Here is a 9216-nt window from a genome sequence, read left to right as displayed (position 1 = left end):
CTCATACACTGGCTATGTTCAAGAATCATTATACTTAACTAGGAGAATCAATAACACTATCTGAGTTCTGAGTTCTTATAGATGCCAATCATTCTGAACTTCAAAGGATAGAGTGAGATGCCAAAACTGTTCGGAAGCAAAAAGCTACTAGTCCCGCTCATCTAATTGGAGCTAAGTTTCCTTGATATTTTGGAGTCTTTAGTATATTCTCTTCTTTTTATCCTATTTTGATTTTCAGTTGCTTGGGGACAAGCAACAATTTAAGTTTGGTGTTGTGATGAGCGGATAATTTATACGCTTTTTGGCATTGTTTTTAGTATGTTTTTAGTATGATTTAGTTAGTTTTTAGTATATTTTTATTAGTTTTTAGTTAAAATTCACTTTTCTAGACTTTACTATGAGTTTGTGTGTTTTTCTGTGATTTCAGGTATTTTCTGGCGGAAATTGAGGGTTCTGAGCAAAAATCTGATTCAGAGACTGAAAAGGACTGCAGATGCTGTTGGATTCTGACCTCCCTGCACTCGAAGTGGATTTTCTGGAGCTACAGAAGCCCAATTGGCGCACTCTCAACGGCATTGGAAAGTAGACATCCTGGGCTTTCCAGAAATGTATAATAGTCCATACTTTGTCCGAGATTTGATGGCCCAAACCGGCGTGGCAAAACAGCCTCAGAAATTCCAGCGTTTAACGCTGGAACTGGCATAAAACTTGGAGTTAAACGCCCAAACTGGCATAAAAGCTGGCGTTTAACTCAAGAAAAGGTCTCTATACGAAAATGCTTCAATGCACAGCCCAAGCACACACCAAGTGGACCCAGAAGTGGATTGTTACGTCATTTACTCATTTCTGTATACCCTAGGTTACTAGTTTACTATTAATAGGATCTTTTGACATTGTATCTGTACCTCATGACACTTTACACGTTTCTTTGTGTATCTTCCACAGCATGAGTCTCTAAACCCCATGGTTGGGGGTGAGGAGCTCTGCTGTGTCTTGATGGATTAATGCAATTACTACTGTTTCTCATTCAATCATGCTTGCTTCCATTCTAAGATACTACTTGTTCTTAAATCGGATGAATGTGATGATCCGTGACAATCATCATCATTCTCAACTATGAACGTGTGCCTGACAACCACCTCCGTTCTATCTTAGATTAAGTAGATATCTCTTGGATTCTTTGACCGGAATCTTCGTGGTATAAGCTAGAACTGATGGCGGCATTCAAGAGAATCCGGAAGGTCTAAACCTTGTCTGTGGTATTCTGAGTAGGATTCAATGATTGAATGACTGTGACGAGCTTCAAACTCCTGAAGGCGGGGCGTTAGTGACAGACGCAAAAGAATCACTGGATTCTATTCCGGCCTGATTGAGAACCGACAGATGGATAGCCGTGCCGTGACAGGGTGCGTTGAACATTTTTACTGAGAGGATGGGAGGTAGCCACTGACAACGGTGAAACCCTTGCATACAGATTGCCATGGAAGGAACCTTGCGTGCTTGAAGAAGAAGACAGTAGGAAAGCAGAGATTCAGAAGATGGAGCATCTCCAAAACCCCAACCTATTCTCCATTACTGCAAAACAAGTACTTAATTCATGTTCTTTTGCTTTTCATAATCAACCCTGATAATTTCTGATATCCTGACTAAGATTTACAAGATAACCATAGCTTGCTTCAAGCCGACAATCTCCGTGGGATCGACCCTTACTCACGTAAGGTATTACTTGGACGACCCAGTGCACTTGCTGGTTAGTTGTGCGGGATTGCAAAGTGTGATTGCAATTTCGTGCACCAGAAGGGTCTGCCAAGGACGATGGATTCATCCATGCACTTCCCAGTCTCTAGGACTATGAAATCAGTAGGGATGTAATGGTTTTCAACTTTTACCAGAACATCCTCTACAAGTCCATAAGCTTGTTTTCTTGAGTTGTCTGCCATCTCTAGTGAGATTTTTGCAGCTTGCACCTCAAAGATCCCTAGCTTCTCCATTACAGAGAGAGGCATGAGGTTTACACTTGACCCTAGGTCACACAAAGCCTTCTTGAAGGTCATGGTGCCTATGGTACAAGATAATGAAAACTTCCCAGGATCTTGTCTCTTTTGAGGTAATTTCTGCCTAGACAAGTCATCCAGTTCTTTGGTGAGCAAAGGGGGTTCATCCTCCCAAGTCTCATTTCCAAATAACTTGTCATTTAGCTTCATGATTGCTCCAATGTATTTGGCAACTTGCTCTTCAGTGACATACTCGTCCTCTTCAGAGGAAGAATACTCATCAAAGCTCATGAATGGCAGAAGTAAGTCCAATGGAATCTCTATGGTCTCATTTTGAGCCTCAGATTCCCATGGTTCCTCATTGTGGAACTCATTTGAGGCCAGTGGACGTCCATTGAGGTCTTCCTCAGTGGCGTTCACTGCCTCTTCCTCCTCTCCAAATTCGGCCATGTTGATAGCTTTGCACTCTCCTTTTGGATTTTCTTCTGTATTGCTTGGAAGAGTACTAGGAGGGAGTTCAGTAATTTTCTTGCTCAGCTGACCCACTTGTGCCTCCAAATTTCTAATGGAGGACTTTGTTTCAGTCATGAAACTTTGAGTGGTTTTGATTAGATCAGAGACCATGGTTGCTAAGTCAGAGGTGTTCTGCTTAGAACTCTCTGTCTGTTGCTGAGAAGATGATGGAAAAGGCTTGCTATTGCTAAACCTGTTTCTTCCACCATTATTGTTGTTGAAACCTTGTTGAGGTCTCTGTTGATCCTTCCATGAGAGATTTGGATGATTTCTCCATGAAGGATTATAGGTGTTTCCATAGGGTTCTCCCATGTAATTCACCTCTTCCATTGAAGGGTTCTCAGGATCATAAGCTTCTTCTTCAGATGAAGCTTCCTTAGTACTGCTTGGTGCATTTTGCATTCCAGACAGACTTTGAGAAATCATATTGACCTGTTGAGTCAATATTTTGTTCTGAGCCAATATGGAATTCAGAGTGTCAATCTCAAGAACTCCTTTCTTCTGATTAGTCCCATTACTCATAGGATTCCTTTCAGAAGTGTACATGAATTGGTTATTTGCAACCATTTCAATTAGTTCTTGAGCTTCTGTAGGCGTCTTCTTCAGATGAAGAGATCCTCCAGCAGAGCTATCCAAAGACATCTTGGATAGTTCAGAGAGACCATCATAGAAAATACCTATGATGCTCCATTCAGAAAGCATATCAGAGGGACACTTTCTGATTAATTGTTTGTATCTTTCCCAAGCTTCATAGAGGGATTCTCCTTCCTTCTGTTTGAAGATTTGGACTTCCACTCTAAGCTTACTCAATTTTTGAGGTGGAAAGAACTTTGCCAAGAAGGCATTGACTAGCTTTTCCCAAGAGTTCAGGCTTTCTTTAGGTTGTGAGTCCAACCATGTCCTAGCTCTGTCTCTTACAGCAAAAGGGAATAGCATAAGTCTGTAGACCTTAGGGTCAACCCCATTAGTCTTGACAGTATCACAGATTTGCAAGAACTCAGCTAAAAACTGATGAGGATCTTCCAATGGAAGTCCATGGAACTTGCAATTCTGTTGCATTAGAGAAACTAATTGAGGCTTAAGCTCAAAGTTGTTTGCTCCAATGGCAGGGATAGAGATGCTTCTCCCATAGAAGTCGGGAGTAGGTGCAGTAAAGTCACCCAGCACCTTCCTTGCATTGTTGGCATTGTTGTTGTTTTCGGCTGCCATGTGTTCTTCTTCTTTGAAGAATTCGGTTAGGTCCTCTACAGAGAGTTGTGCCTTAGCTTCTCTTAGCTTTCGCTTCAAGGTCCTTTCAGGTTCAGGGTCAGCCTCAACAAGAATGCTTTTGTCTTTGCTCCTGCTCATATGAAAGAGAAGAGAACAAGAAAATGTGGAATCCTCTATGTCACAGTATAGAGATTCCTTGAGGAGTCAGAGGAAAAGAAAATTAGAAGGCAGAAGTAGAAAATTCGAACTTTATCAAAGAAGATGGAGTTCGAATTTTGCATTAAGGAATAGTGTTAGTCCATAAATAGAAGGATGTGAGAAGAAGAGAAGTAATTTTCGAAAATTAAGTAAAAGATTTTGAAAACATTTTGAAAAAAACACTAATTTGATTTTCGAAAATAAAAGTGGGAAAGAAAGAAAGTGATTTTTGAAAAAGATTTTGAAATTAGAAATCAAAAAGATTTGATTGAAAGCTATTTTGAAAAAGATTTGGTTAAGAAGATATGATTGGTTTTTAAAAAAGATGTGATTGAGAAGATATGATTTGAAAAACATTTTTTAAAAAGATTTGATTTTAAAAATTGATAACTTGGCTATCAAGAAAAGATATGATTCAAACATTAAACCTTTCTCAACAGAAAAGGCAACATACTTGAAATGTTGAATCAAATCATTAATTGATAGCAAGTATCTTTGAAAAAGGAAAGAAATTGATTTTGAAAACATATGATTGAAAAGATATGATTTGAAAAAGATTTGATTTTGAAAAATTTTGAAAACTTGAAAAAAAATTGCATTAAAAACAAAATCTTCCTTCTTGTGCCATCCTGGCATTAAACGCCCAGAATGGTGCACATTCTGGCGTTTAACGCCCAAAAATCTACCCTTTTGGGCGTTAAACGCCCAACCAGGCACCCTGGCTGGCGTTTAAACGCCAGTCTGTCCTTCTTCACTGGGCGTTTTGAACGCCTAGCTTTTTCTGTGTAATTCCTCTGCTGTATGTTCTGAATCTTCAATTCTCTGTATTATTGACTTGAAAAGACACAAATTAAAAATATTTTTGGATTTTTAATAGTGAGGAATAATCAAAATGCAACTAAAATCAAATAACAATGCATGCAAGACACCAAACTTAGCAGTTTGTATACTACTGACACTAATGAGAATGCATATGAGACACATAAACACTCAAGTCAAGAGAATTCAAAGGTCAGAGTAAGAAATCATCAAGAATTACTTGAAGATCCTTAAGACACATGAATGCATGCAATTGACACCAAACTTAAAATGAGACACTAGACTCAAACGAGAAACATATAATATTTTTGGTTTTTTTTTTCGAAAATAAAGTGGAAAAAGGTATCAAAATTCTTAATGAGAATTCCAGGAATCATGCAATGTTTAGTCTAAGACTCCGGTCCAGGAATTAGACATGGCTTCACAGCCAGCCAAGCTTTCAAAGAAAGCTTCGGTCCAAAACAATAGACATGGTCAATGGCCAGCCAAGCCTTAGCAGATCACTGCTCCAACAGCAAGATTGATAGAAATCAACATGCTCTTGTGATGATAAGTTGAAACCTCGGTCCAATGAAATTAGACATGGCTTCACAGCCAGCCAGACTTCAACAAATCATCATGAAACTCTAGAATTCATCTTCAAGAATTCTGAAAAAAATACCTAATCTAAGCAACAAGATGAACCGTCATTTGTCCATACTCGAACAATCCCCGGCAACGGCGCCAAAAACTTGGTGCTGTTGCCGGATCAGAAATTTGGCACTGATGTTACCGGACCAAAAGCTTGCCGAAAACTCGAACAATCCTCGGCAACGGTGCCAAAAACTTGGTGTTGTTGCCGGATCAAAACTTGGCACTGTTATTGCAGGGAACAAATGCGAAACTGTAGTTAGGACATTTAATTCCCCGGCAACGGCGCCAAAAACTTGGTGCACGAAATTGTGATCAATACTTTTCACAACTCAAATAATCCCCGGTAATGAATCCAAAAACTTGGTGTTCAATACCATGGCATAAACACAACTTCGCACAACTAACCAGCAAGTGTACTGGGTCGTCCAAGTAATAAACCTTACGCGAGTAAGGGTCGATCCCACAGAGATTGTTGATATGAAGCAAGCTATGGTCACCTTGTAAATCTTAGACAGGCAAACTCAAATTGATATGGGTGATATACGAATAAAACATAAAGATAAAGATAAAGATACTTATGTAATTCATTGGTGGGAATTTCAAATAAGCGTATGAAGATGCTTGTCCCTTCCGTCTCTCTGCTTTCCTACTGTCTTCATCCAATCCTTCTTACTCCTTTCCATGGCAAGCTTATGCAAGGGTTTCACCGTTGTCAGTGGCTACCTCCCATCCTCTCAGTGGAAATGTTCAACGCACCCTGTCACGGTACGGCTATCCATCTGTCGGTTCTCAATCAGGCCGGAATAGAATCCAGTGATTCTTTTGCGTCTGTCACTAACGCTACGCCTTCAGGAGTTTGAAGCACGTCACAGTCATTCAGTCATTGAATCCTACTCAGAATACCACAGACAAGGTTAGACCTTCCGGATTCTCTTGAATGCCGCCATCAGTTCTAGCCTATACCCCGAAGACTCTGATCTCACGGAATGGCTGGCTCGTTTGTCAGGTGAGCACTCGGTTGTCAGGCGATCAACCATGCATCGTGTATCAGGAATCCAAGAGATATTCACCCAATCTAAGGTAGAACGGAGGTGGTTGTCAGTCACACGTTCATAGGTGAGAATGATGATGAGTGTCACGGATCATCACATTCATCAAGTTGAAGAACAAGTGGTATCTTAGAACAAGAACAAGCGAAATTGAATAGAAGAACAATAGTAATTGCATTAATACTCGAGGTACAGCAGAGCTCCACACCTTAATCTATGGTGTGTAGAAACTCCACCGTTGAAAATACATAAGAACAAGGTCTAGGCATGGCCGAATGGCCAGCCTCCCAATGATCTAAGATAGCATCAGAACAAAGATAACTACCCCGATATGATCTAAGAACTAGATGTCCAAAGATGAAAATACAATAGTAAAAGGTCCTACTTATAGAGAACTAGTAGCCTATGGTTTACAGAGATGAGTAAATGACATAAAAATCCACTTCCGGGCCCACTTGGTGTGTGCTTGGGCTGAGCATTGAAGCATTTTCGTGTAGAGACTCTTCTTGGAGTTAAACGCCAGCTTTTGTGCCAGTTTGGGCGTTTAACTCCCACTTTGGTGCCAGTTCCGGCGTTTAACGCTGGGAATTCTGAGGGTGACTTTGAGCGCCGGTTTGGGCCATCAAATCTTGGACAAAGTATGGACTATCATATATTGCTGGAAAGCCCAGAATGTCTACTTTCCAACGCCGTTGAGAGCGCGACAATTGGGCTTCTGTAGCTCCAGAAAATCTACTTCGAGTGCAGGGAGGTCAGAATCCAACAGCATCTGCAGTCCTTTTTAGTCTCTGAATCAGATTTTTGCTCAGGTCCCTCAATTTCAGCCAGAAAATACCTGAAAACACAGAAAAACACACAAACTCATAGTAAAGTCCAGAAAAGTGAATTTTAACTAAAAACTAATAAAAATGTACTAAAAACTAACTAGATCATACTAAAAACATACTAAAAACAATGCCAAAAAGCGTACAAATTATCCGCTCATCAGTATGACATGTGTTTTATTTGTGGAGAAGCTCACATAAAGGGGGAGTATCTCTTTTGAGAGAAAGGAGAAGCAGATCAACATTTGAAATGGTATCATCAAAGGGAAGTCTCTAATCTGAATCATATATTTTATTCCCTTTATTTCTATTTCGAATAATGTTTGTCAACAAGGGAGAGATTGTTGAGTTTAGTAAATAATAAAATAAATGATGATAACAAACATTATATTTTGTTGGGTTAAAATTTCAATTTGTGTTTGATCCATATGTTAGTGTAGCAGGCCCAAAAACCATTTGTGCAGCCCAAACAATAGAACCAAGTGTTTAAATCATAACTACTTAGACTAAGCTCATAGTCTAACCCATTGCCTTCATGAAAGAAAAAGAAAATTCTTACTGGTTGATGAGCGGATAATTTATACGCTTTTTGGCACTGTTTTTAGTATGTTTTTAGTACATTTTAGTTAGTTTTTAGTATGTTTTTATTAGTTTTTATTTAAAATTTACTTTTCTGGGCTTTACTATGAGTTTGTGTGTTTTTCTATTATTTCAGGTAATTTTCTGGCTGAAATTGAGGGACCTGAGCAAAAATCTTATTCAGAGGCTGAAAAAGGACTGCAGATGCTGTTGGATTCTGACCTCCCTGTACTCGAAGTGGATTTTCTGGAGCTACAGAAGCCCAATTGGTGAGTTCTCAATTGCGTTGGAAAGCAGACATCCTGGGCTTTCCAGCAATATATAATAGTTTATACTTTGCCCAAGAATTGATGGCCCAAACCGGCGTTCCAAACCAGCTTCAGAATTCCCAGCGTTTAACGCCGGAACTGGCACAAAAGTTGGAGTTAAATGCCCAAACTGGCACAAAAGCTGGTGTTTAACTCGAGAAAAAGTCTCTACACATGAAAGCTTCAATGCTCAGCCCAAGCACACACTCAGTGGACCCCAGAAGTGGATTTTTACATCATTTACTCATTTCTGTATATCCTAGGTTACTAGTTCACTATAAATAGGATCTCTTTGCATTGTATCTGGACCTCATGACACATTACACGTTTCTTATTGTATCTTCTACGGCATGAGTCTCTAAACCCTATGGTTGGGGGTGAGAAGCTCTGCTGTGTCTTGATGGATTAATGCAATTACTACTGTTTTTCATTCAATCACGCTTGCTTTTATTCTAAGATATCACTTGTTCCTCAACTTGATGAATGTGATGATCCGTGACACTCATCATCATTCTCACCTATGAACGTGTGACTGACAACCACCTCCGTTCTACGTTAAATTGAGTGAATATCTCTTGGATTCCTTAATCAGAATCTTCGTGGTATAAGCTAGAATTGATGGCGGCATTCAAGAGAATCCAGAAGGTCTAAACCTTGTCTGTGGTATTCTGAGTAGGATTCAAGGACTGAATAACTGTGATGAGCTTTAAACTCCTGAGGGCTGGGCGTTAGTGACAGACGCAAAAGAATCACTGGATTCTATTCCAACCTGATTGAGAACCGACAGATGATTAGCCATGCTGTGATAGAGCGCGTTGAACATTTTCACTGAGAGGATGGGAGGTAGCCATTGACAACGGTGAAACCCTACATACAGCTTGCCATGGAAGGAGCCTTACGTGTATGAAGAAGAAGACAGTAGGAAAGCAGAGGTTCAGAAGATAGAGCATCTCCAAAATCTCAACCTGTTCTCCATTACTGCAAAACAAGTATTTATTTCATGTTCTTCTACTTTTTACAATTAAACCTGAGAATTATTGATATCCTGACTAAGAGTTACAAGATAACCATAGCTTGCTTCAAGCCGACA

At 39.7% G+C, this 9216-nt stretch overlaps 1 non-coding gene across 1 annotated transcript; it reads left to right on the top strand.

Moving 5' to 3' along the window:
• Nucleotides 1–3203: 3203 nt before the first annotated feature.
• LOC112793807 (small nucleolar RNA R71) lies at nucleotides 3204–3311 on the top strand. Its single transcript, XR_003198499.1, has one exon. It is a non-coding gene; the product is annotated as a small nucleolar RNA R71 (small nucleolar RNA).
• Nucleotides 3312–9216: the final 5905 nt, after the last annotated feature.

Source organism: Arachis hypogaea, chromosome 3, assembly GCF_003086295.3.
Source record: "Arachis hypogaea cultivar Tifrunner chromosome 3, arahy.Tifrunner.gnm2.J5K5, whole genome shotgun sequence".
Taxonomy (NCBI): domain Eukaryota; kingdom Viridiplantae; phylum Streptophyta; class Magnoliopsida; order Fabales; family Fabaceae; genus Arachis; species Arachis hypogaea.
This window is presented reverse-complemented; position numbering and strand designations above follow the sequence as displayed.